Source organism: Sapajus apella, unplaced genomic scaffold, assembly GCF_009761245.1.
Source record: "Sapajus apella isolate SASKATOON/1434 unplaced genomic scaffold, GSC_monkey_1.0 scaffold53, whole genome shotgun sequence".
Taxonomy (NCBI): Eukaryota; Metazoa; Chordata; class Mammalia; order Primates; family Cebidae; genus Sapajus; species Sapajus apella.
In genome coordinates, this window is record NW_022436993.1 from 5,642,029 (window position 1) to 5,668,681 (window position 26,653).

The window sequence follows — 26,653 nt, forward strand, 5'->3', positions numbered from 1 at the left end:
GGCATGGGTGAGAATGGATAATTCCTGTTCTCTGGGACCCCCCTGCTTCATGGGTGCAAGCCACTTTGCTGCTCATTGCGGTGCCTGCCAAGGTCGCCAGGACTTGGGACTGCAAGGACAAGAGATGAAAAGAAGATGCTCTTCCCTCTCTCCCTTACTTACCCCAGGTATCTGCTAAGAAGAGAAGGGAATCAGGGATGCCGCTCCCCTCTTTCTAGATTGGCAGTCATTCATCTGCAGTCTGTACCCATTTTGAATGTATCCTGAACCCTTGGGACTCTTTAAAAAGAAGCCTTCTTCTTCCTTTCTTCTTCTCAGTTCTCTCTTCACTGATAGGTAACTGTGTCTCCGTACTATAGGACTCTCCCCTCAGATGTGTCCTCCAAGCTGAAAAGTTAATTCCCAAACCTTAAACTTGTTGGCTTAGGATTGGGCTCAGGGGAAGGGAACCCAGAAGTCCAACATGCTGGCACAAGGGTAAAGTCTTTTTTTACCACTCAGGCCTTTGGCCTCCCTCTCCCTGTGCAAACTGGTCAGAGCTCTTTGAGCTGTCCTTCCCCTCCCCTTGTTTTGTCGCAGGCTCCATTTCAAGCTTTGGGTCAAAGCCCTAGAAAGAAAACTGGGTCTGAGGGATCCAGAGGCAGACGGCAGCAGAGGCTGAAAGGCACAGCGCAGATACATTTCATTTTGACACGTTTCCTAACAGCCTGATTTGTCTGTTCTTGCCTTCAGACCACCAAACTCCAAATGGTCATGAAACCAGAGCCTCTGACAGTGGCCCCTTCTGCCAGGAACCCTTACATAGGCCTCTGAGGGAGCGCTGACTGCCATTTCCCCAAAACAACAGCGCCTCCTGTCAGCAGGAAGCAGTAAGGATCAGTCTTTGTTCTTAACCTTAACCGAGCAGCAGCTAGTGGTAGTCTTTAGATGGGGGCGGGGAAGGGAATGGGGGAGCCAGAAGGAAGGGGGTCCCTGGGGAAACTCCATCCAGCCTGCCCACGGAGGTGGAGCCTCAGGAAGTGGCAGGAAGTGCTCATGACCTGGCGGGAAGTGCTCTAGCAGAGGGACTCTGGCCATGTGAGAGTCCCTGCTTCCCCTTATTTTTCCCTTTTCACCCAATAAAACCCTGCTTTACTCACCCTTTAAACCATCTGCGAGCCTACGTTTTCATGGCTGTGTGATGGACAAAAACCCCATCTTTAACTGAAGTAAGGAGAAGTCCTCCAACAAAATCACCGTTAGTTTCTTCATGGGTGAAATGTGGTGACATCCACCTCACTGAGCTGTCAGGATGGAGGGAAATGACAGGCAAAGCACCTGGCCAAGCACATGAATAGATTATAGGTGTTCCCAAAATGATCATTCCAATCTGTGGAATCGTGCTTTCTTACCTTGTTCTTACGTGGTGCTTTTCTTCCTGCGCTTATTCTCAACATTGCCTAAAGTAATTTTAGATATAATGACTAGTTTAGGTAATTAATATCCTCTTCATTTTATAGATGGAATAATATTCAGACTCAGTGATTAGGGTTGTGTCTGCTTGAGACAGTTATGCCAGTCATGTGGTATAATTTGATTCAAAACATTTTTTCTCTTTTCCCTTTAATATAACTTTGCAGGAATTTGCATAAGACTTTGCATAAGTTGTCTTGTTACTCAAACAGCTGATTGAGTCACACAATCTTGCTGGAATGAATCAGTGAAGACACACTATTATTGTTCTGGGATCTAACACCTTGGTATAAGTGTTTCTTTTTTTTTTTTTTTTTTTTTTGAGACGGAGTGTCGCTCTTGCTACCCAGGCTGGAGTGCAATGGCGCGATCTCGGCTCACCGCAACCTCCGTCTCCTGGGTTCAGGCAATTCTCCTGCCTCAGCCTCCTGAGTAGCTGGGATTACAGGCACGTGCCACCATGCCCAGCTAATTTTTTGTATTTTTAGTAGAGACGGGGTTTCACCATGTTGACCAGGATGGTCTTGATCTCTTGACCTCGTGATCCACCCGCCTCGGCCTCCCAAAGTGCTGGGATTACAGGCTTGAGCCACCGCGCCCGGCCCTGGTATAAAAGTTTTAAATGGAAGTGAGCAGTCACCCCTGGGGTAATCTCCTGGGGGAAGGGCAACTGATTATCACCCAAGTGACACTAGTTCCAGTTCACCATTGTCCAGGACACAGCCCAAGTCGTATACCCGCAATCCTGTCACTCTCCAGGGTTAACAGGGCTCAGGGACTCACCCCAACCAAGTTCACAAAAGATGAAGTTAATAAACCAGCAGGCCAACTGGTTCATTTATCATGAATAACACTGTGTGTAGCTGAAGCAGACACCAGCATTCCCAGACCTCCCCACCCCGTATGTGAACAATGTGGAAAACCAATTTGTGAGAAATCTAGTAAGCCTAGAATCAGAGCAAGAGGTATGAGTTGTACAATTCAAATGTTCAATGACACCGAGCTATTTGGGTTCTGTCCATTTCAATTTGTTCTTTTGTGGCCTTCCAATGTCCCAGGTAAAATGAAACCCTTTTAGGCATTGTTGTCGATAACAATCTGGCCTGGGTGTACCATGACTGAATGTTTCAGCCAAGATTTTAGCGCCTGGAGTGGTCAGACCAGTTAATCAGTTAATAATACCTCTCAGAAACATTCAGTTTGTTGGCCAGATTCCTTGAATTTAAGTTTTCTGTTTAATTAAAATAAGGGAGTCACTTGATCCAGATAATACAACCTGTTGCCCTGGTTCTTTTTTTTTTTTCCCATTTATTTATTTTATTGCATTTTAGGTTTTGGGGTACATGTGAAGAACATGCAAAATTGTTGCATAGGAACACACGTGGCAGTGTGATTTGCTGCCTTCCTCCCCATCACCTACATCTGGCATTTCTCCCCTTGCTATCTCTCCCCAGCTTCCCACCCCCCACCGTCCCTCCCCTATTTCCCCCCAACTGACCCCAGTGTGTAGTGTTCCCCTCCCTGTGTCCATGTGTTCTCATTGTTCAACACCCGCCTATGAGTGAGAACATGCGGTGTTTGATCTTCTGCTCTTCTGGATAGGGAAAATGTGCCCTGGTTCTTAAGTAGAAACAATCTTAGCCCACCTGGAGCCAGGCAGGGTGAGGTGCTGTGAGCCCCCCACTTGGACTCACTTGCCCATACCTGTGGCCAAGGGCAGCACATGTTGAAAGCAGTGTAGTAGGTGGCAGTGGCACAGATGTGGCCTGGGGGGGAATTGTGAGCACTGTGAGCTGGAGGTCATCTGTCTCCATTGCTTGAGAAGGAAATGAAACCTTGCCAATTGTTCACTTAGTTTATTTTCATTTCCACCCTTCACTTGGTGTTTCTACCTTCTAACAAAATTGTCAGTGGGAGAACCTTAAAATGCCATTTAAAAATATGTAAATTCTCCTAGTTTCCCAAAGACTCCAAGTAAGCAGATTTTCAAGGGAAAGCTATGCAGATATAACTGAAATGCTGCCCCCAAAGGATCCATGAATCCCAATTTAAAACAGATTGGAAATTGAAACATGAGCCAATACCATGATCAGTTTCTCATGGGAGATCTAAGCAAAAAATGAAGACAGTTCTGTTTGATTTTCCACAAAGCTGAACACCAAAATTGAACGTTAGTCTTCAAATAAAGGTTTGTTCACTGGCTTCACACACTTCAAAGTATTTAATTCAATTATTCCAAGAGGCTACATATGAAATCTTATTGCAGAAATGGCACCTAATGCATTAACAAGTAAAATATGAAATTCCTGTTGATATGAAACCACCAATCCCAATAAGCCAAAAGGACACATCTATCTTCTCCAAGTGGAGAATGGATTGTCTTTTACTACTTCCCTGCTATTTTTAGCTAAAGTTAATCACAGTGGAAAGAATCTGATGCATTAGCTCACACTAAATGTTATTAATGACTAAGGCAGCTTAACCTGTTGACCCACCCAAAGGATTAGTATTTTAACTAGGGACCATGACTTAACATAAAAGAATAAATCTCAGTAAGTTTCAGGCACCTGAGACACAATGAGAAGAGGAATCAGTCAGCTCACAGCACACGGGTGACGTGGCCTCATGGGACAAAGTACAAGCTGTGGTTTCACTCGGATCAGAATGGGGTCCTGTGCCTGGAGCTTTCTAGCCGTCTACTCCATTCAGATCTGAGTGAAGCCACAGCCTATGCTTTGTCCCATTGGGCTACAATAGGTTAAGTAAGATATTGAAATGTGATTAACAATCGCGCCTTATTTGTAAGACTGTTAGGAAAAATTAATGAAATAATGTATATAAAGTGCCTAGGACAGCGCCTGGCTTATAAAAAGACACCATGACAGGAAAGCCAGTACATGAATGGCTTATCCATCTATCGTAAAATCACGAAAAGCTGGTTCTACAAGAAACTTCCAAATTTCACATTCTCCTTACACTTAAGGAACATTTCACAAACTTTCTAAGTACACAAATCTAACAACCTTCCATTTATGGGAGAAGTAAACTGTTTTGGTTTCTTTTTAAAATTAAGACACTATGGTATTTTTATTTTATTTTTATAGAGGACTATAAAAATTTATTTTATTTTTATGGACTCTCACCATGTTGCCCAGTCTGGTCTCGAACTCCTGGCCTCAAGGGATCTTTTCTCCTCAGCCTTCTAAAGTGTTGGGATTATAGGTATGAGCCGCTGCACCCAGCATGAACTGTTATTTAGAACTATTATAGGGCTAATTAACCCTATCTACCACCTTATGTATTTACAGAACTTAGATTCTGTTCGTCTAAATATATGTAGAATTAGAACTATTTTACATTGAACTCTCAGAATTTCTTCCTCTTTGAAAAATGCAATACTCACTAATAGGAACTTGTTACTCAATAGGTTGGTCATGGGGAATATAAAGAAGTAATGCGCTGGGTGCAGGAGCTCACACCTGTAATCCCCGCACTTTGGGAGGCCAAGGCAGGCAGATCACTTGAGGCCAGGAGTTCGAGACTAGCCTGGCCAACATGGTGAAACTCTGTCTCTACTAAAAATATAAAAATTAGCTGGGCATGGTGGTAGACTCATGTAATTCCAGCTACTCAGGAGGCTGAGGCACAAGAATCATGTGAATCCAGGAGGTGGAGGTTGCAGTGAGCCAAGATTGCATCACTGCACTCCAGCCTGGGCGACAGAGTGAGACTCTGCCAAAAAAGCAAAATGAAACAAAACAAAACAAACTCATGAAATCAGAAAGGGCATCAGGGAAACATCTTTAAAGACAAGGTGAAAGGGAAGAAGGAAAATAGTTATTTTTCTTTTTGTTAAAAATTATAAATAACTAGGCATAGTTAAATTTATTTTTTGTTTAAGCGAAATTTGTATTGGAATTGCCCGGGGCTGTATATAACAGAATACCTGCAGAAAAGCCAGCAGAAAGAGGAGAAACCATGACAGGTTAAAAGGTTTCAGATGGCGGGGGTGGGATCGAGCTGTGTTAGCTAGCCTTGAAGGAATTTGCAAAATGGCTTTAAACTTGTCTGAGGCCAGTGCTGGGCAGCCTCCATATCATTGCAGATGTGGAAGTATATATAGATGCTTATGTGATAAAAATCTGATAATCCAAGTTATGAGCCTATTATAATCAGGAAGAAGCTGCAAGGAATTTTTGAAAAGGATATTCCATTTCACCAGGACATGTGACAGTGATCACCATCTGTTTAAACATCTTAACAGTTCACGGCAAACAACTAAAACCACTTTTCCCCCTCACAAGCCTATCCAAGCACTTTCTGTGTGTCCAGATAGAATTTAAACCCCCCTTTTCTAATGTTAGACTAAAATCTCATTCTAAACTGGAGGGAACTGGGGCTAACTATGGTGGAAAACAATAAAAAGTCATCATTCAGCTAAAAAGTTTAATCAAGCGGTAACACATCTCTACAGGTCGCAATGGTATCTGCTTGTCCTCAGACCTAATGAGATTTAACTCTGATGGGTACCGTGTGAAACTTACTATGATCAAACCATCATCAGAATTAACTGAAGCAGAGATCCTTCAAGCTATTCCTTGTTTTGATTTATTGAGTATAATAATATTAAGCATCTATAATATAAGCATCTATACTTCAGTATCATCTCTGTTGTATTTAAAACAAAAGTTAATCTGAGGTAAAAGTGTATACTTTGAAATATTTATTCTGACCCTTAACACTTTCCATCTCATGAACATCAAAGATTTTCTTATTTTAATCTACCATTTGAAAAACAAAATTGGGCAGGGCACAATGGCTCATTCCTGTAATCCCAGCACATTGCGAGATTGAGGTAGAAGGATCTTTTGAGCTCAGGAGGTTGAGGTTGCAGTGAGTTACAATCATGTCACTGCACTCCAGCCTGGGTGACAGAGCAATACCCTGTCTCTATAAAAAAGAAACAATCAAAACAAAATTGATGCACTGAAGCTAAATTTATCAGATTAGCAGTAATGCTAGGCAGCCTCACCGTGTGTCATTGTTTGTATTCAGAGTTACATTGAACAAACAAGAAATTCCCGAAGGGATCCTCAGCAGCATATGTCCTTACCAAACATGTGATGAGGAAGGACCACTGATCATTATGTGCTTGAGATGCAGATAGTCTCTGTCTTCGAGAAGCTCCAAGTCAAGTGAGACAAGTGGACAGAAAGGTGTCACATCTATTATCAAATCTTTTGCAAGCAGCTCAGCTGTGCTGTGGCTATCAAGTCCCCGGGCTGTACTGAGGCTTGGGCCAGAGTCAGACAGGAACTGTGTCTCCCCAAGATCAGCACATGGGGGCCTGGGAAGGGAAACTCAGGATGAAGAATTCTAGGTCGGCTGCTCCTCCTTTGTGGCAACTCCTCTGCCAGCAAGGACACTGAGATGACAGGTTATCTTTTGAAGGATAGTGACGTTCCCTTGCACTGCCTCTACCTCTCTGCTTGTGAAGTCACTACCCTGCCTTGAATATCTCACTTACAGTAGATTCTTAGGGAAGGGATTTGGCACCAGATGAGAGAGAAAGACAGTTGTAGATGGGTCTCCGGTCTCCGGAGTAGTTCCACATTTGAAGGTCTATTCATTGATCAGTTCTTGATGAGTTTGCTGAGATGCTAACAGGCAATTCCATATAATATAGATTCTACAAGATATATTTGCCTGCCATCTCCCCACTTCCTTCAAAAATCAATGAGTGTATTTAAATACCTATTTCTATAAAGCATCATGGTTGACTTATTTCTTCAAACAGGAGAGATCCAAAGTAGGAGAAATGACCATAAAATCTCCTCTTCCCAGTATATCATAAATAGAACCATGAAGGACATAGAACCCAACTGAGAACCCAGAAGTAAGCTATGGTAAAGATGAACTCTAGAACCCTTTGGCAAAGGAATGTTTGGGGTGCTTTAGAAGTAGAAGCTTATGAGAAAAAACACAAGAACTCAGGTATCAAAACAGAATACTCTGGGGCCATTTTTGTCATACAAAACTTGTACATACCTCCTTGGTTTCTGGGGACATCATTTTATTTCCGTATTTCACCTTACCTGATGTTTATAATGAGGACCCTAAGACACTGAGGAAAGGTTAAATTGTCCCCATCTCTGCCCTCACGTGGCCTCCTCCTCTATGTCTCCGTGTCTCTGTACCCTCTCCTCTTCTTAACTGGACACCTGTCATTGTCATCTCAGCCTAGTCCAGAATGATGGCACCTCAAGATATTCATCTTAATGACATCTTTGAAGACCTTTATTTTGAATAAGGACAGTTCTGAGGGTCTGGATGGACCTATGTTTTGGGGGCCACCATCCAACCCACTATAGCGGGAGATGCAGCAGCATGGGCCACAGTAGGGACAGGGCCATCCAGGCCTGCTGGCCACTGTGACCTTCTCATCTCAAGGCACGGCTGGGCCCCCACCCCGGCCCAGGACAGAGGCAGGGACCCCTTTTACATTCAAGATATTTTCATTTTTAAAAATTTCTTGTTTTTATTTGATTTGATTTTTATAGCTGGATGTATAATGGTAAGTTTGAACTACCTGCAAAGTCTCCCTAGAACTCATTCTCTTACAGTACTAGATGAATAAATTATTAATGTAACTTACGGAATGTAATCTAACGTAACGTAAAATAGACAAGGAGACAAAGCTATGACGTATCAGTTTTTTTCCTTCAATCAGATCTAAGACTAGCCCACTTCAAAGTTGAAGGTTAGAAGAATTTTAATGTTTTTATAGAAGAAAAACCACTTTTTTTGGAGATAGAAATGAATGTTATTGTAGTCATTTATGCAGTGAAGTATATTTGTCACATTTTTTAAATCCCAGTAGCATTTTTTTCTTGGTAAATTTTAATAAGATATCTTAACATTTTTCCATATGTCTGATCTGCAAGGTGGTTGCTTTTTTTTTTTTTAACTTGAGTTTAATTTCTTGGGAAATTTTAGAATTTTGGGGGGAAAAATGTCCCAAGATAATTTAACTCAGCTGATGGAACACTAAAATGATTGGCCCTTTTAAACAAGAGCACATATTTTGTTCTAAAAGAAATACTTAATAGGAAATGAATTCCCATAAGACCAAATGTTTTTACCTATAGCACTAGTACAAAAAATACATCATGGAATATAGACCTTTTTATAATGGAGCCTTCATCTGAAATGAGTTTTAGTTATTAGTCAGTTTCAAAGAGCATCATTTAACAGAGGTGTTTCCTTTCATTTGTTTCTTTGTGAAATCCCCATTTAATATTCTCTATTGCTTGAAATGTTTGGTGCTATAAGATACATCCCACAGTTGGCTCTGTTTTTTCAGCCTGTTTGTCATGTACAAAGTCAGGATTTAGGTTCTCTTCCTGTGTGAATCACAGGAAAGGCAAGAGTACAGAACTTTTTAATATATTTTGTTCACTGATAAAAGGAAGTCATTCCCAAACTAGCCTCTCAAAGAATATTGATTTTTGTTCACAGAACTAAGAGATCCTGCTCTTTAAAAATCATATAATGATGACTCTTTCACAACTCGAAGAGAAATGTAGGTTAATAGCAGTGTTTTCTTTGTTGGTTTTTATATGAGTATTTTTTTTCTTAAAACTTTGACTCTTGCTATAAATTGTACGTAGCCTTTTTGTCCAAAATAGATCATTTTTTATTCAACACAAAAAGATGTATTTAGTTTCCACATGTTTACTAGATCAATATTTCCTGGTATTCCATGAAGAGACTCATGACTTCTAAAAACTTAACCACATGAAATATTTTGAGAACTATTAATATAACTCTTTCATTAATTAACATCAAGCATTTTGGCCGGGCGTGGTGGTTCACACCTGTGATCGCAGCACTTTGGGAGGCTAAGGTGGAAGGATTGCTTGAGACCAGGAGTTTGAGACCAGCCTAGGCAACATGGGAAGACCCCTGTCTCTACAAAAAATAAAAAAAGAAAATTAGTCAGGCATGGTGGCTCAGCCTGTGGTCCCAGCAACTTGGGGGACTGAGGCTGGAGAATCGCTTGAGCCCAGGAGGTCAAGGCTGCGATGAGCTGTGTTCATGCCACTGCACTCTAGCCTGGATGACAGTGAAACCTTGTCTCAGGGGAAAAAAAAAAAAAGCATTTTAATTGTGCTCTGATTTCTATTTATAATAATATAACATATGCGTTAAAGCAAAGTACAAACTAATGTAGCACCTTGCTATGAGTTTGCAGGTTTCGCCAGGTCACGTGACTATCCACTGATCCTTACTAACAAACACTTTTCTTCTTACTTATTTCTGACTACTGGCTATGTAGTTTCTTTCTTATTAGTTAATGGATGCCTTTTATAATTTAGATTTTAATTGATCTTTTAGAAATGTTTTTCATTTCTCCCAGAGAAGGCTACATCTGGCCTTTCTGGTACTTATTTTGTCTCCTGGTTTCCTGAAATGATTCCCTAAATGGCTGGTTTTCCCTAAATCTGGGAAATGCTTTTCACTGGACAATAATAGTTCGGTGATTCTCAAACTTGGCTTCACATTAGAAATCACCTGGGGAGCTTTTAAAATGCCAGATTCCCACACAGAGCCCTTGGCCAATTACACTGGAATTTTGGTATGAGATCCAGAAATATTCTCTATTAAACCTCTTCAAGTGAGTCTGATGTAAAGCCAAGGTTATGAACTGCTGCCTTAGACAGAGTTATATTATAACTTGGCTTCTATGTAATACTCCGTATTACAACTCGTCTTCTCCATATTATAACTTGGCTTCTATGTAATACTCAGAGATACCATGATTCAACGACCTGTTTTCCCACCATCCCTCTCACTCCATCTCCTGGTCCCTAAATATTTTTATACTGTCAACCCAAATAAAACAGAGCAGCTATTAAGGCAAAGTTAATTTTATTTCTTCCTGTTCATCCCCTACATTTTTCTTTTACTAATGGAGTTTACAAGCTTAGAATAAAAGGCCAAAGTAGGTTTTTAGAAAATAGCGATGAATCCTCTCTACAATCTTATCTCATGTTTTTTGTCATTATTTCCTAATGTTAGCTTTGCTTAGTGACCAAGGATGTTTCAAAAAGCCTTAGCAAACTTTATGAGCATTAATTGATACTGAGTAGTTGTGGTTCTTCATTTGACTTCTTTTAATTTGAATCATAAGTTCTGTGTATTATCAAAAATGTAAATTAAACTCTTTTGTTGTCTATTTATTCAAGACAGGGAAGATCGCAAAGTTCTCATGGGCAGGATTACCCCTTACTCATTTATGTATCTGCATGTCCAGTAGAGAACCCAACTTAAAGTCATGGCCCTGAAATGAATCGATTAGTTAAACATCAATGAACAGATGAACAAATGCTAGAATGCATGAATGAAAGCTAAGCACTTATTGAAGTCAAATCACGGAGAAGTTCTTTAATAAAGGGAGGTGGCATATACCTACTTTGTGTCCACAGTTATCAGGGGAGAGTCAAAATAAGTTCAAGCAAAAACAATCCAAAAATCCAGAAGGCAAATTAAAATAACAGAGTGTTGGGATCTAACATACTCTCACTCTATATATTTCCTGGCAAAGCTAGAGCCAGCCCTTGGGGCCATCAGGTGTTACCTCTATAGGTTGAGCTGGAAGTGACACTCCGTGTGGCAGGAAAGTAGATTAGAAAATTCAACTGGATCATGATTGAACTGCATATTATTTATTAATTCATTTAAAAAAGAATAGACTACTAAAGTGGGAAGAATGCTTTTTCTGGTTTCAGGCCACCCAGCCTTAGCTCTAGTACTGACTAGCTGTGTGACCTTAACAGTGTCATTTAATCTATACGCATTCAGGAATAATATTATCTTTAAACTTCATAAAGACAATTATTGAAAGCCCAAGTTCTGTAATTTTTAGATCCAGAGATGGGATGGATATAGACTGAACTGTTTCTCCAAAATTTATAGGCTGAAAATCTAGCCCCCAATGTGACTGTATCTGGAGAGCTTGGGACCTTAATTCAATAGTACGGTGGCCTTTTAAGAAAGGATTCTAATCAGGTGTAGTAACACATGCCTGTAGTTCCAGCTACTCAGGAGGCTGAGGCAGGAGAATTGCCTGAACCCAGGAGGCGGAGGTTGCGGTGAGCCGAGATCGCACCATTGCACTCCAGCCTGGGTAACAAGAGCAAAACTCCGTCTCAGGAAAAAAAAAAAAAATCAACTTGTTAGGATTATGATGGGAACTTAGGTTAACAAACTAACAGGATGGAAATGTCTGCTTATTGAAGTGATCAAACCTTATAAGAATGCACCAATTACTAAGGTAACTTTAAGCAGACATTTGATATCATTCATTTTCAGAAGCATGGGTCTACATTTATTCCATGAAATTACCTTCTAACTGAAAATATTTATTCCAAGCTTTCTGGTTTTATCAGAAAAAAAAATTCAGTAGAATGGTCACACATGCAACATATCCTGAAGCTTTATATCCTTGAACTTAGAGGCCAGAACAAATCTTTAAGTGATCCAAATAAAACACAATCAGAAGGTTAAAGCATAGGAATATGTCTCTGTATCAAATGCACATTCTGAATAAATTCCATTTGTTTTAACTCTTTCAGATGATAAAATTTACAGAAACATCAGTTTCTTCAGTGGCATAATCTAAAAGAAAATATCCTTTTTAAATGTATCTTGCAATTATTTTTCCATTACATAGAAGAGCAATCACAAGTATAGCAACTACTTCTATCACTCAGTAATTTTGGCAAGCAGTACCAGCATTATCCAAATAAAAACAATTAATCTAAGTCATTAGATCAGAGTCCTATATTCTCTTTGCTGTGAGCCTTTATTCATTGTGCTATCTCATTGGAATTGATCTCTACCCGGTTAACATCCACACTCTGCCCTGCTACTTAACGGCTTGCTCTAATATCATTTCCCTTTTTTTCTGAAATTTTATTGCACTTGCTGTCTTCACACTTCATTTAGACTTGTCATTTTTTATGCTTATTACTTTTTTTCTTTTCACTAGTGACTGTGGAAAAATCTTCCTACAGGATAGGGAAACAAACTAAGTGACATTTCCTCTAGACTGTTCCAGATAGACCAAGAAGGTGGGACATTCTGCAGTTCAGCTGGCCATGGTAGATGCTCAAATACACACTATCTCTTTGGCAAGACAATCATGAATAAAAGACTGTGTTCTATGAAATAATGTCTGCGATATGTAACAGGTGCATTTCATGTTCCTGGGTTAGAACACTATCTGGAAAAGCCAGGAATAAAGGAATTGAAGAGAAAGATGAGAAGAAAAATAATGGACAGGAAAAGTGGGAGATTATTAACTTAAAAAGTAACTAACAGGCCAACACATGCAATATGATCTCCTAGAAAAAGAGATTTAAAAAGATAAATGCTAAAAAGGTAATAGTCACAATCAGTGGGTCATAGGTCTTTTTATTAGTTTATTGCTGGTTTCTCTGCATTTTCTTACATTCTATAAAGTACTCATACTCCTATAATAATAAAAGGTTTTATAAGAATTTTTTTAATTTTTATGTTTTTTGAAACAAGGTCTTGCTCTGTTGCTTAGGCTGGTCTCAAACTCCTGGGCTCAAGTGATCCTCTTGCCTTGGCCTCCCAAAGTGCTGGGATTACAGGCATGAGCCACTGCACCTGGCTAGAGGTTATTATTTTTAAGAGAGAGAAATCTCCCTGTATTCCAAGCTCTCCTATCCCTGGCCCATATCTGCTTACACTCCCATATTACATGTCAATTCTACCAAGGAGCGCAGCCAGGGAGCTGGGAGAAATCGTAGGTGTTTCACCTTCCCTCACCCACCACAGATTTTACCACCTAAACATTTCTTCAGTCTATTCATTTCTCTTCTCTCCTACCACTGACTTTGATCCAAGCTTATTACCTTTCACTGAGTGTGAAGTTTGTTTTCTCACCAATCTTCTTGCCTCTCGTCAGTTCTCTTCTCCACCAGAGTGAGCTAAAATGGCAACATCATTCTCTTGCTTAAAGACCCTCGGTGGTTCCCCATAAGATAGATATGATCCATGATCAGTATGCATGAGCTGGAGGTCTCTTCAGTAACCTGCCCATGGGGATCTCTTTCATCATCGCTTGCTCCACAATGTCCTAAGTGTTAGCATTACTGAGCTCCACCCAGCTCCCCGCACACTGCATGCCCTGCTCTTTTTCTCAAGTGTTTCCCTGTGCATAGAAAAACCACCTCTCTCTCCTTTAAATGTCACTCTCTACTATCCCTTACCTACAGATGGCAAATTCCTGTAATTCCTCAAGGATTATTTCTCCAGCAACCCTTCCCTGACAGGCCCTGGCAATCACACTGAGTGTTCCTCTTGGTGTTCGAGACACCGTGAAGACTGCAGCTCCTGCAGTTACCATTGGCCCCGTCGTAGGAAGCTCTGGGCTTCACACACCTTTTATTAGGTGTATTATCTTGTTAATCTTGTGGGCTGTGGAGATGTGGGGAGGGGAGTTAAGAAGGAGCGGGGGGCGGGGGGGTAGAAAGAACATGTGTCTGCAGCATTCAATAGCAAATGTGGTTCTTCTAAAAACTAAGGACACTGAGTTTTTACCGCCCATTGTCTATCCAGGTGCATTGGCAAAAGAGGCATAGCAGATAAGGCCCCATAAGGCCTGACCACACATGATGCATCAAGGGGCTTTTATCTCTCCAGCACTGTGGACGCAGAGCAATTGGAATTGCTCCATATTCTGAGAACATAGGCAGAGCCTGTGGCGTTCTGGTTATCTCTGTCCTGAAAGGATTTCCAGCCTCACAAGCTCCCATCTGCAAAGGCCCTTCCGAGTCTTGTGAGCAGAGGTTGCATTCCTTTCTAGAGTCTTTGCATAAGCCCTCTTTACAAGATCCTCATGCAAACTCTACGTGGGGAAGAGATGTGGGACCAAAGCAGTTTTTTCTGCTCTGCAGCCACGCTGCAGTGTCCCGCGGTTGTAGGGCGCTCTCAGATGGTCTTTACCATAGGCCTCCTGTTACCGTTTCATCTCTGCTTTTATTTTACTGCACCATAGTTTGGATGTGATTCGTGGCACAAATCTCAGTGTATAAAAAGCAAAGCAAGCTTGTAATCATTTAACTATAAGTAACACAGGTCTGCCCCTGGCCATGTCTTCCTACAATCTCCATTAATTCAATTATTCTCTGATTTATCTCTTAGTATTTGGAGTACAATATAAAGCAACTTTCGTCGAAATCACACTGGGATCATCTGTGTTCCAAAAATAAGCATATTTGAATTTTTTTCAATTGACTTCTACAAATTATTAAATTCTCTTTTTTCTGCCGAGCTCTCTAGATGTTTCTTCAATATCTCATGTTCCATTGTTGGAAAGGAGACATCTCAAGCTAAGCTGGCTTTAGTTCTCGTGGTGGTAATATCTTCCTGCGCCTTCCCTTCTTTTACTTCATGGCATGATGGACTGAGTGTCAGCCACGTGGCCAGGCTGGGGCCTGGATTTCCCAGGCCAGAGTCAGCTGAGTGCTGGTTTAGCATTGAAATGCTGAGCAGAGACAACAGGAGCACCTGGAGGGTGGAGGCAGAAGCCCAGGCGGGGGGCCGGGAGCCAAAGATTTCAAGGTCCAGAAGAGGAAAACGTGGAAAAGCAGGGCAAAATCTGGCAGGGTCAGGAAGGCATGCTAGTCCTTCATTTCCTGAGCCAGCAGGTACAGGAGACAAGAATGAAGGAGGCCACTTCAATTCAAGGGCTGGGGTTAGAGAGATAAGATCTTTTCCAAATTTAGACATTTACTGACGATACTGCTATGGTTTGGTTTGTCCCTAGCAAAAGTCATGTTGCAATTTGATCCCCTGTGTGGCAATGTTGTGAGGTATTTGAGTCATGGGGACTGATGCCTCAACAATAGATCAGTGTCCACCAGTGCCCTCCCACTGGGGTGAGTTCTCACAGGAGTGGATTGGTTCCCACTGAGAGCAGATTGTTAATGAGTCTGGCTTTCTCGGTTTTACTCTTGCTCACCCTCTTGCCATGGGATCTCTTTGCTCACTCCACTTCCCTTCCTACTGGCCACTATGACTGGAAGCAGCCAGAGGTCCTCACCAGACACAGATGCCCAGTCTTGAGCTTTCCAGCCACCAGAATCATAAGCTAAAAAGCCTTTTATTCTTTGTAAATTATCCAATCTCTGGTATTGTTATAGCAACACAAAATGCACTAAGACAAATACTTTCTTTTTTCATTCATTGTAACACATGTGGTATATTTTCTCTATTCCTGATTGCTGTCCTGCTTATGATTACCCATCTCAAGTCTTTGTTCTTGGATTTTAAATTTAAATTTTAAATGTTTTTAGATTTATAAAATATTTGTTTCTCTCCTCACTTTCATTTATCATTTCTGATTATTTGGTCTATTTACTTTTTTAATAACACTAGTTGACAGATTAGCAGCTCTCCATAATTTATTTTTTATATGTACCTCTTTATTAAAAATATTTGCTTCTGAATACAACAAAAACAAAAATAAATAGATGGGACCTAATTAAACCAAATACCTTCTGCACAGCAAAAGAAATAATCAGCAGAGTAAACAGACAACCCACAGAGTAGGAGAAAATATTTGCAAACTATGCATCTGACAAAGGACTAATATCCAAAATCTACAAGGAAATCAAACAAATCAACAAGAAGAACCCAGTAATCCCATTAAAAAGGTGGCTAAGGACATGAATAGACAATTCTCAGAAGAAAACTTATGGCCAAGAAACACATGAAAAAATACTCAACATCACTTTTTTGTCAGGAAAATCAAAATCAAAATCACAATAAGATACTACCTTACTCCTGCAAGAATGGCCATAATTTTAAAAACCAAAAAATAACAGGTGTTGGCATGGATATGGTGAAGAGAGAACACTTTTACACTGCTGGTAGGAATGTTAACTAGTACAACCACTGTGGAAAACAGTGTAGAGATTCATTAAAGAACTACAAGTAGAACTACTATTTGATCTAACCCTTCCACTACTGGCTATCTACCCAGAGGAAAATAAGTCATTTTATGAAAAAGAAATTTGCCAGGTGTGGCTCATGTCTGTAATCCCAGCACTTTGGGAGGCTGAGGCGGGCAGGTCCTGAGTTCAGGAGTTCAAGACCAGCCTGGCCAACATGGTGAAACCCCGTCTCTACTAAAAATACAAAAAATTAGCCAGGCATAGTGGTACATGCCTGTAATCCCAGCTACTTGGGAGGCTGAGGCAAAAGAATGGCTTGAATCTGGGAGGCAGAGGCTGCAGTGAGCCGAGATTGCACCATTGCACTCCTGCCTGAGTGACAGAGCAAGACTTCATCTCAAAAAGAAAAAAGAAAGAAAAAAAAAAGAAAACTGTGCACTCATGCTTATAGCAGCACAATTCACAGTTGCAAAAATATGGAACTAGCCTCAATGCCCATCAACCAACAAATGAACAAAGAAAATGTGTTACCTATGATACCATGGAATACTACTCAGCCATGAAAAGGAACAATATAATGACATTCACAGCAACCTGGATGGAGTTGAAGACCATTATTCTAAGTGAAGTAACTCAGGAATGAAAAACCAAACATCATATGTTCTCGCTTATAAGCGGGAGCTAAGCAATGAAGATGCAAAGGCATAAGAATGATATTATGGACTTGGGAACTGGGGTGGGGTGGGAAGGATGGGAGTGGGGTGAGGGATAAAAGACTGCACATTAGGTACAGTGTACACTGCTTGGGTGATGGATGCACCTAAACCTCAGAAATCACCACTAAAGAACATTTCCATGCAGCCAAACACCACCTGTTCTCACCAAACTATTGAAATTTTAAGAGATAACAGTAGAGCAGGTAATTACATAAAATATATATATATATATATATATATATATATATATATATATAAAATGAGCAAAACACCAAAACAGCCTACCTCCTAGGATTGTTATGAAGATTTATTAAAATATACGAAGTGCTCCAAGCCTCACATATAGTAAGTACTCAATAAATACTGTTTTTAATGTAAATAAACAAAAATAATTACTTCAGAAGAAAACACAGGAAAATATTCTTGTGGCTTTGAGTTAGGGCAAAGATTTTTTAGATGGGGAATAAAAAGCACAAACTATAAAGGAAAAAAACCTTTTAGATTGAACACTATCAAAGTTAATAATGTTTGCTTCTTGAAAAATGCCATTGAAAAATGAAAAGACATCACTTTGGGAGGCCAAAGTGGGTGGATCAGTTGAGGCCAGGAGTTTGAGACCAGCCTGGTTAAGATGGTGAAACCCTGTCTCTACTAAAACTACAAAGATAGCTGGGTGTGGTAACACATGCCTGTAATCCCAGCTACTTGGGGGGCTGAGGCAGGAGAATTGCTTGAACACACAGGAGGCAGAGATTGCAGTGAGCTGAGATGGCACCACAGTGAGCTGAGGGGGCACTCCAGCCTCGCTGACGAGTGAAACACTGTCTCGAAAAAAAGAAAAGATGGGCCATAAATTGAAAATATGTATTTATATATGTATATAAAATAAACATAAATATGACCAAAGGTTTGTACCCAAAATGTAGAAAGAACTCTTATAACTCAATAAGAAGGATACAAATAATCCAATTGGAAAATATGGGTAAAAAAGTTTCAACTACACATTTACAAAATAAGAATAAATGAATGGTCAAGAAGCACACAGAAAGATGTTTATTTAATATCATCAGTCAGTAGAGAAATACAGGTAAAATCTAAAATTAGACACCATAACACAGCCATTAAAATGGCTAAAATTAAAATAATACCAAGTGTACGTGAGGATGTGGTATAACTGGAACCCTCATCTATTGCTGGTAAGAATGTAAACGTTACAAACCTTTGGAAAACAGTTTGACAGTTTCTTTAAAGGTTAAAAATGTATCAACATTTTCATCCCTGGATACCTACCCAAAAGAAATGGAAACATATGTTCACATAAAGACTTTCATGAGAATGCTCACAGTAGCATTATTCATAATAACCTTCAAAATGGAAACAACCCAAATACTTACCTATGAATAAACAAAATGTGGTGTATTCATACAAGGGACCGAGCAATAAAAAGAACTACTAAAATGAACAACGTAAATAAATCACAAAAACACTTCTGCTAAGTGAAAGAAGCCAGACACAAAAGAGTATATACTGTATGATTTCATTGATAAACACTTCTGTAAAAGCAAAACTGCAGTGACAGAAAACAGATTAGCAGTTTCCTAGGGCTAAGGACTGAAGTGGGGGTAGAGACTTACTACAGAGTGGCTCAAGGGAAGGTCTGGGAGTGATGAAAGTGCTGGAAACCTTCTTGTAATTGTAGCTGCACCACAGTATGCATTGACCAAAACTCATCCAACTGTGTGCCTAAAATGGACAATTGTAAATGACTTACTTAGACCTCATTGAAGTAAAAAAAAAAAAAAAAAAAAAATTCCTTCATACTCTAAATCATTTTCTTAAGCTAGTTATCTATAAGGATAGAGTTTTCTACAGTGCTAAGTCTGCTTTTTGTTGCTTTTGATTAAAGTTTTATTTCTCTCTCTCTCTCTCTGTGTGTGTGTGTGTGTGTGTGTGTGTGTGTGTGTGTGTGTGTGTATTCCAGATATCCTCTTTCATTGAGAACTAAGAATGTATTAACTACATTATTCTTCTGTTTCATCAGCAAGTCTATGTCATGGGAGAAAAGATTTTTTTCTAATCATTCATAAATTTACTTGTGAATTTTTCCAGAGTTCCGTTTGTTTTCTCTTTCCTCAGGGTAGAGCTTGATGTGTTGCTCTTTGATAACTATGTTGAGAGGTTCTCTCCAAAGCCTGCAAGTTTGGAGGGAAAGACTGAGGGCACATGGAGGAGCACGTCTATGGAGCTTGGGACCAAAGAATACCAAGCAGAAAGCAGGCCCAGGCTGAAGGTTGGGACACCACTTCCCTGCACGTGGCCAGCAGGACTCCTCCAAGTGTGGCCGAAGAACATCGAAGCAGGGCAGTGCTTTTCAAACCCTGTCACCAGGCACAGAGAACAAAGATTGGAGCTGGCTCAGGTGAGCTTGGGCCAGAGGGAGGAGAGGGAAGATAGAGGTAAGGGAGGGTGCCAAGGTGGCAGGAGCTGTCTCTAATTTGCCGGGAGAGCAGAGAATTGGAGGCATGCCTATAGAATCTGGAACAGTTTCAGTTCTTCTGCTACTCACAGTGGCTACCGGACATTCTCTCCTTTCCAGATGGACACACCAAAGGCTGAGAGAGGAAGCTGCTTCTCTCCCCATGCCTCAACCCCTCCTCTAAGTACTCCAAGCACTCTCTGTTGGAGCTCCTGAAATCCCTAAGCAGGATGAGCTCCTTTAGATCCCAAGGTGCACATGTACTTAAGGAGATACGGTTTTTTTTTTCCAAAGAAAATAACAACAATGTGAACAGTGTCTTTACATCTCTTAAAAAAAATGCTTTTGGTTCTCTTCAAGTGGGCAATATATCCCTTGCAAAGAGATAATGAAATAACTAATTTTCAGAGTTGTATGGTAGGAGCATCTGCTATTAGAACTGGCCTGCTAAAATCTAATTCTTCCCCCCTAAATTCTACCTTTGTCTCCTTTCCTGCCTTCTTTCCCATTTTTCACACCAAGTAATTGTACCAGGATGCACCCCAGTACAGGTGCCTCCATTGCAATGTTTTGCTCTGGAGGACGGAAACCATGTTAAAGAGCATCTTGTGTTTTCAATGCACCTTGTTCCTCTAGTGACCGTTCTTGAGCTATTGCTAAGTTTCATTTAATTGAGCTGGAGTCATCATTTGGGAAAGGCAGTGAGGACAACAAGAATACGAAAGCCTCTCAGCAAATCTTCAAATGTAGGTGGGAAGGGAGAAATAGGAATGTACTAGAGGATAATTTCAGAAAGTAGGTGGGAACAAATGACTTGCAGAACAAACAGGCTCAGAGAGAGTCTTATGAACGAAGCAGCATCGGCTGATGACTGCAGAAAGGAAGAGACGGTTATTATCTGAAGACTCCAATGGACTGGCATATTGTTCTGGCCCAGAGCCAGGCGTACGTGATGATCTGGCTGAGATTATCAGCTCTTCTGTTAAAGCACAGATCACATGTGTGCTGAGAATGTGTTCTTTCTCTGGGTTTGAGGTGACAGACAGCCATATCACATGCCATCCCTTTTTCCATCCTGATTCCAGCCAGGCAGTAAACCAAATCCTCACCCAGTCTGTCTCCACCATGTGGTTTCCCTAGCCAGCTGAACAAAATATTTTCAGAATGTGGAATGTAAACAAAGTTCCTACTGTTAGCAATTCTGTGACATTTACTTGTGGTTTATTTTATTTTACTTTAAGTCACATTTAAATTCAAAAGATTGCCAGCCTGCATGATGCATGTAAACAAATCAGAAATATAGATTAGAATTGCAACTGATTAGTTAGCTGTGAACGTATCTGTTCAAATGGAAGCAGGGAGAGGAAAATCTATTATGCTCCTGGGATATTGCTTCTACACAGGAAATTCAATTGTGAGAAGGGCTTTAAAAGCAATGACTTCCCTCATTTGTGTTTTCTACACACTGGTTACTGTAAATGCTAATAGAACACCTAGGTGGAACCTCTCGTTGGGCTCACGTGACATAGCTTTACAAGGAAAACCAGGGAGCAGTTCCAAGAGGGAAAAGGAAGACCTGCAATTAGCAGACGGTGATCACAAAATGTGTGTCCCTCACACTATTGGAGATGTTTTTCCAGAAAATTCAATTTTCCATGTTTCTTATTTTCCATTGTTTAAAAGTGTATGTCTACGATGCACGATGCTGAATGATAAAGGTTATATGAACCTTCCGATATCCACTAAGAATCTGAATCAAGGCCAGGCGTGGTAGCTCAATACCTGTAGTCTCAGCACTTCAGGAGGCCAAGGCAGGCAGGTTGCTTGAGCCCATTAGTTAGAGACCAGCCCGGGCAACTTAATAAGACCCTGTCTCTACAAAAAATAAGAAAAAAAAATTAGCCAGGAGTGGTGGCATGCATCGGGAGTACCAGCTACTTAGGGGGCTGAGGTAGGAGGATCATTTGAGCCCAAGAAGTCAAGGCTGCAGGGACCTATGATCGCGCCAATGCACTCTAGCCTGGATGACAAAGTGAGACCCTGCCTCAAAAAAGAAAAAAAAAGGAATTCAAATCAAGATTTGCCTTTGTTTATTCATTTCCTCTAAAATATCCTCTGTCTTCCAAATCAATAGGGAGCCAAAGTGAGCATAACAACTTTACTATTAGGTAAATGTTAGTTAAGTATTTACCCACAGGCCTACAGGAGTAATGTTTTCCTACCACAACCATGAACTGTACATTTTCTAAAATCTTGTTGACAATTTAATTACACCATCTGTCTTGTTTATATTATTTGGAAGGTGGAAAGAGAATGTAAAAATTTACTGAATGATGCATTTCTTTGAGTTCTTGGTTTCTTCTGAATCGTGGTCAAGTAGCAGTCGTAGGGTACCAGATGAACCAGGCAGCAGCAGATGCCGACGCCTGTATGTTCACTGTATCTTCAGTACGACCTTCTTCACTCCAAAGTAATGGTTCCCCGCTCACCCCAGGGGTCGTCTTATACTTTCTCAAGTGATACCAGCTGTATCTTGATTCACAAAAGAATCTTCCTCAGAATAAAGCCCCGTGGAAAAAGATTATGTGCCCTATAAGATTAGGCACCTGGAGGATTGGAAGAACAATTACCTTGAACCACACATTATTTGGATCATTTGTCAAAAGCAGAAGCAACTTCCTCTAACAGGTGAGATGTGAAAAGTTTTCATCCCAGAAGGAGAAATGGATAGCTCAAGAATGGGGACTTGAGTCATGCGGGAGACGAGAGAGAAGATAATCTGCGTTTTGAGATCAGCGGCTCTCTGGATAGATTTTGGTTCCAAGCCTGAGCATTCTGACAAAGAAAGAGTGAAACTTCACTCTTAAAGCCCTGGAACCAAATAGAACACTCCTACAGGGTGACAAACAGAAGTTTAATCTTCCCATATATTTGTGGTTTCTTTTATAAATGTAAATTTCAACTCAATCTTTCATTAATTTGTTCTGAAAACAAATCATGGAATATTTCTAGTCAATCTTGTTGAGTTACTGTATTATATTTGTCTGTGTTCTCTGTGTCCAGAATCTTCTATTTTTAGCTGTATGCCCCCCTTTTTATTTCTTATAGTACATGCATAAACAATATGGAAGTCTGACTTTAATTAGAAATTCACTTCTAATTCACATCTTCAGCATTTCAACGAGAACTGTTTTCATTGTGAATAATTCTTACTGAAAGAAGAGTCTTGCTTAGATCTAACTTGAATCTCCTTGATCTAAAATTAAAACCATGCTTGTCTATTTTATTATGAGGAGAAACATTTATGCTTTCTACTTACAATTTCAACTTGGCTCATAGAAGAAATGGCAACTACCTACACCCCATCAGAGAGTTTTGGGGAGGGATATGGAAGAGCTTGATGCCAATTCAACTGCCTCTCACACATGATGAAGTGTCTGTACAATCTGTTTTGTCCTAATCCTTCATTTCCTGATGGACTAGAAGAAACCATGTTCTTGGCTGCTTCCTGTCACCTGAGTGTGACAATGTACAGTAAAACCTACTTGGCACTCCTCTCCCAAGAGTAGTCTAGGGACTGGAAATCTTTAAAAAACAATTAGGGGGCCAGGAGCCTTACCTTGGCCCCCAGTTGGAATTACATTCTCAAACATTTTTCCTGCACTGAAGATTTTAAAAAGTGGAAGAGAAGATTCATTGATCTGGCCATTTTACAAAACATTCCTGTTAGTCCCCATGATAGGTCTGCATTGAGTCCATCTATCAGGGGCTGAAGAAGGCAGATGTCTCAGGCTCCAGCATCTAACATCTACATATTCCTAGAGAGATTATTTTTCTTAAAATTGTTCTACATGCAAAGTAAGGCTCTCTGCAGTAGTTAGCCCTCAGCGAAATCTTGACTGTGCAGCCATGGTGTTAGTCACTCTGTGAGATCCTAAAGAGAACAAGCCTGGCAGCGGTTGGTGGCTTATGCCTGTAATCCCAGCAATTTTGGAGGCCAAGGCAGATGGATCACCTAAAATCAAGAGTTCAAGACCAGCTGGGCCAACATGGCGAAACCCTGTTGCTACTAAAAACACAAAAAATTAGCTGGGAGTGTTGGCAGGTGCCTGTAATACTAGCTACCAAGGATGCTGAGGCAGGAGAATCACTTGAACCTGGGAGGTGAAGGTTGCAGCGAGCCAAAATTGTGCCACTGTACTCCAGCCTGGGCAACAAGGCAAAAAGAGCAAAACTCCATCTCGAAAAAAAAAAAAAAGCCCTGGTCTCTAGCCCCAATATTTATCTCTGCTGATTCAAGCACCTTTACTCTTTTCCTTAGGTGTTAGTTTATAAGATATTAATACTGTGATAGCTTCCCTTGTGGACATTTCTAGTTTCTAAAACATGATTCTGAGCATGCACAGAGAACTCTGCTAGGGTCTCATCAGAATGAAATACGACTTCCTGATCTTGCAGAGTCAAAACTTTCCAGTTGTGTTAAACTTTAAAAATAGCTTCTTTCTCTAAACAACAGGCCCCTCTTTGGCTGTTAGTATAGCATCTGTGAGTAGATCATGCTTTCTCCCATTCTCACACTTCTAGAGCCATCCAGCTGGGAACAGCTCTCCCTGACAACACAGATGGGTCGTGCATCTTACCACTTGAGCTATCTATTTTGCTATTTAGTTAAAGAACAGCACACAGGTCCAGGGCAGAGCTACTGAAGGATTTAGATTAAATGTTACCAGCTGGTTCACATTGTAGTGCTCTATAGAATTTTGGGTATTACAATCTCTCCAGGGTTTTTTTATTTTTCAATTTTTGGTAAAATGGCTTGAAGTTACATTGCTAGCATGTCATTATACTACTCTGTCCCAGCTCCCTAAAATGTTTTTTTGTTAATTTGGTTTTCTGCGTCTTCTATTAGTTTACCAGTGGGTAGAATTCTCTCAGGCTGAATAATAAATTATTCAGGGTGAATGTAGAAAAAATATTTTTCTGTCTTAAAAGGAATTGATAACCCCTCAAAAATCTATCAAAGAACTCATAAATAAAATTCATGTTTTAAAATGTGAAACAGAACATATACGATTCACATTGCATTTAAGTTAAAAAAGAGAATATGGGCTGGGCATGGTGGCTCTGGGATTATGGCAGCCTGTAATCCCAGCATTTTGGGAGGCCGAGGTGGGCAGGCTGCTTGACCCCAGGAGTTAAGACCAGCCTGAGCAACATGTCAAGATCTCATCTCTACAAAAAATACAAAAATTAGACAGGCTTGGTGGCACATGTCTGTAGTTCCAGCTACTCAGGAGGCTGAGATGGGAGGATGACCTGAACGTGGGGAGGTTGAGGCTGTAATAAGCTCTGATCACACCACTGCACTCCAGCCTGGGTGACAGAGCGAGATCCTATCTAAAAAAGAAAAAAAACAGAGGGATAATATGATATTTGATTTCATAAAAACAACCAATAGTATGGGTGTGGCAGCTCATGCCTATAATCCCAGTGTTTTGGGAAGTCAAGTCAGGAGGTTCACTTGAGGCCAAGAGATCAAGGAAGCTGAGATCATGCCACTGCATGCAAGCCTGAGTGAGAGAGAGAGACCTTATCTCTAAATTAAAAAAAAATCAAAATATATGCATTTATTCCATATTACAGACTATTTAAAAGACCCAGAGAGAGAGGAAGATAGAGAAGGACAAATTATGGGGAAGACCCAATGGTGAAGAGATACAGAGAAATCCACAGAGAGAAGAGAAAGAACAGCTCAGGTAAGTGAAGAACATAAAGTATAACAGCCCTAAACCATGGGGTTTTAATTTGTTGCTACTAAACAATGAAACGTTTGCACAACTGGAGTATAAATGAAGAAATTATCCTTGGGGACTTCATGCCAAAAATAGATAGTCGAGATAGAACCTGAGGGCCAGTGTTCTCCCACTCCTGATTTGAAGAAAGAAATATTAGAAAAGAGAACAACTGAGTGTGCAGTATTTAGGAGAATCTTTTTAGAGAGGAGTATCAAATAGGAGTTTGAAAGGGAAAAGAGTTAAGTCACTAGAACAAGGGTGTTGCTTTCAGCTGGTTTCTATACACCCTATAATCAGCCTTTCCTATGAACCTGAAGATACACAATCTAAATGTGGCAGAAAACCCTTCAGTGAAAACACAACAGTGATTCTGGCTGAGCCAGAGTCTTCCCAGACCCCACTAGTGATGGGGTTCCCTGATAGAGTTACTCCTGGAGCTCTAGGCTCCCCTTTTTGTAGATAGCAGTGTGGCTATGGTAAGATGAGATACAGATGTTGGAGCCAGTTCACACTGACTTGTGAGAACCATGGGTTTGTCTGTTTTCACACTGCCAATAAAGACATACCTAAGATTGTTCAATTTACAAAAGAAAGAGGTTTAATTGGACTTACAGTTCCACGTGGCTGAGGAAGCCTCACAATCATGGCAGAAGGCAAGAGGGAGCAAGTCCTAAATTACATGGATGGCAGCAAGCAAAGAGAGAATAAGGAAGACACAAAAGCAGAAACTCCGGATAAAACCATCAGATCCCATGAGACTTATCCACTACCATGAAAACAGCATGGAGGAAACAACCTCTATGATTCAATTATCTCCCACCAGGTTCCTCCCACAACATTTAGGTATTATGGGAGTACAATTCCAGATGAGATTTGGGTAGAAACACAGCCAAACTATATGAAACCAATTATTACATTTATAGGAATTTGGAGAACTCGCTGTTAAACCATCATTATTAAAAATTAAATTGGGCCAGGCACAGTGGCTCGTGCCTGTAATCTCAGCACTTTGAGGCCAAGGTGAGTGGGTCACTTTAAGCTCAGTAGTTGAAGACCAGCCTGGCCAACATGGCCAAACCCCATCTCTACATAAATACAAATTATCTGGGCATGGTGGCACACACCTGTGGTCCCAGCTACTCGGGAGGCTGAGGCTGGAAAATTGCTTGAACCCAAGAGGTGGGGGTTGCATTGAGCCAAGATCGCGTCATTGCACTCCAGCCT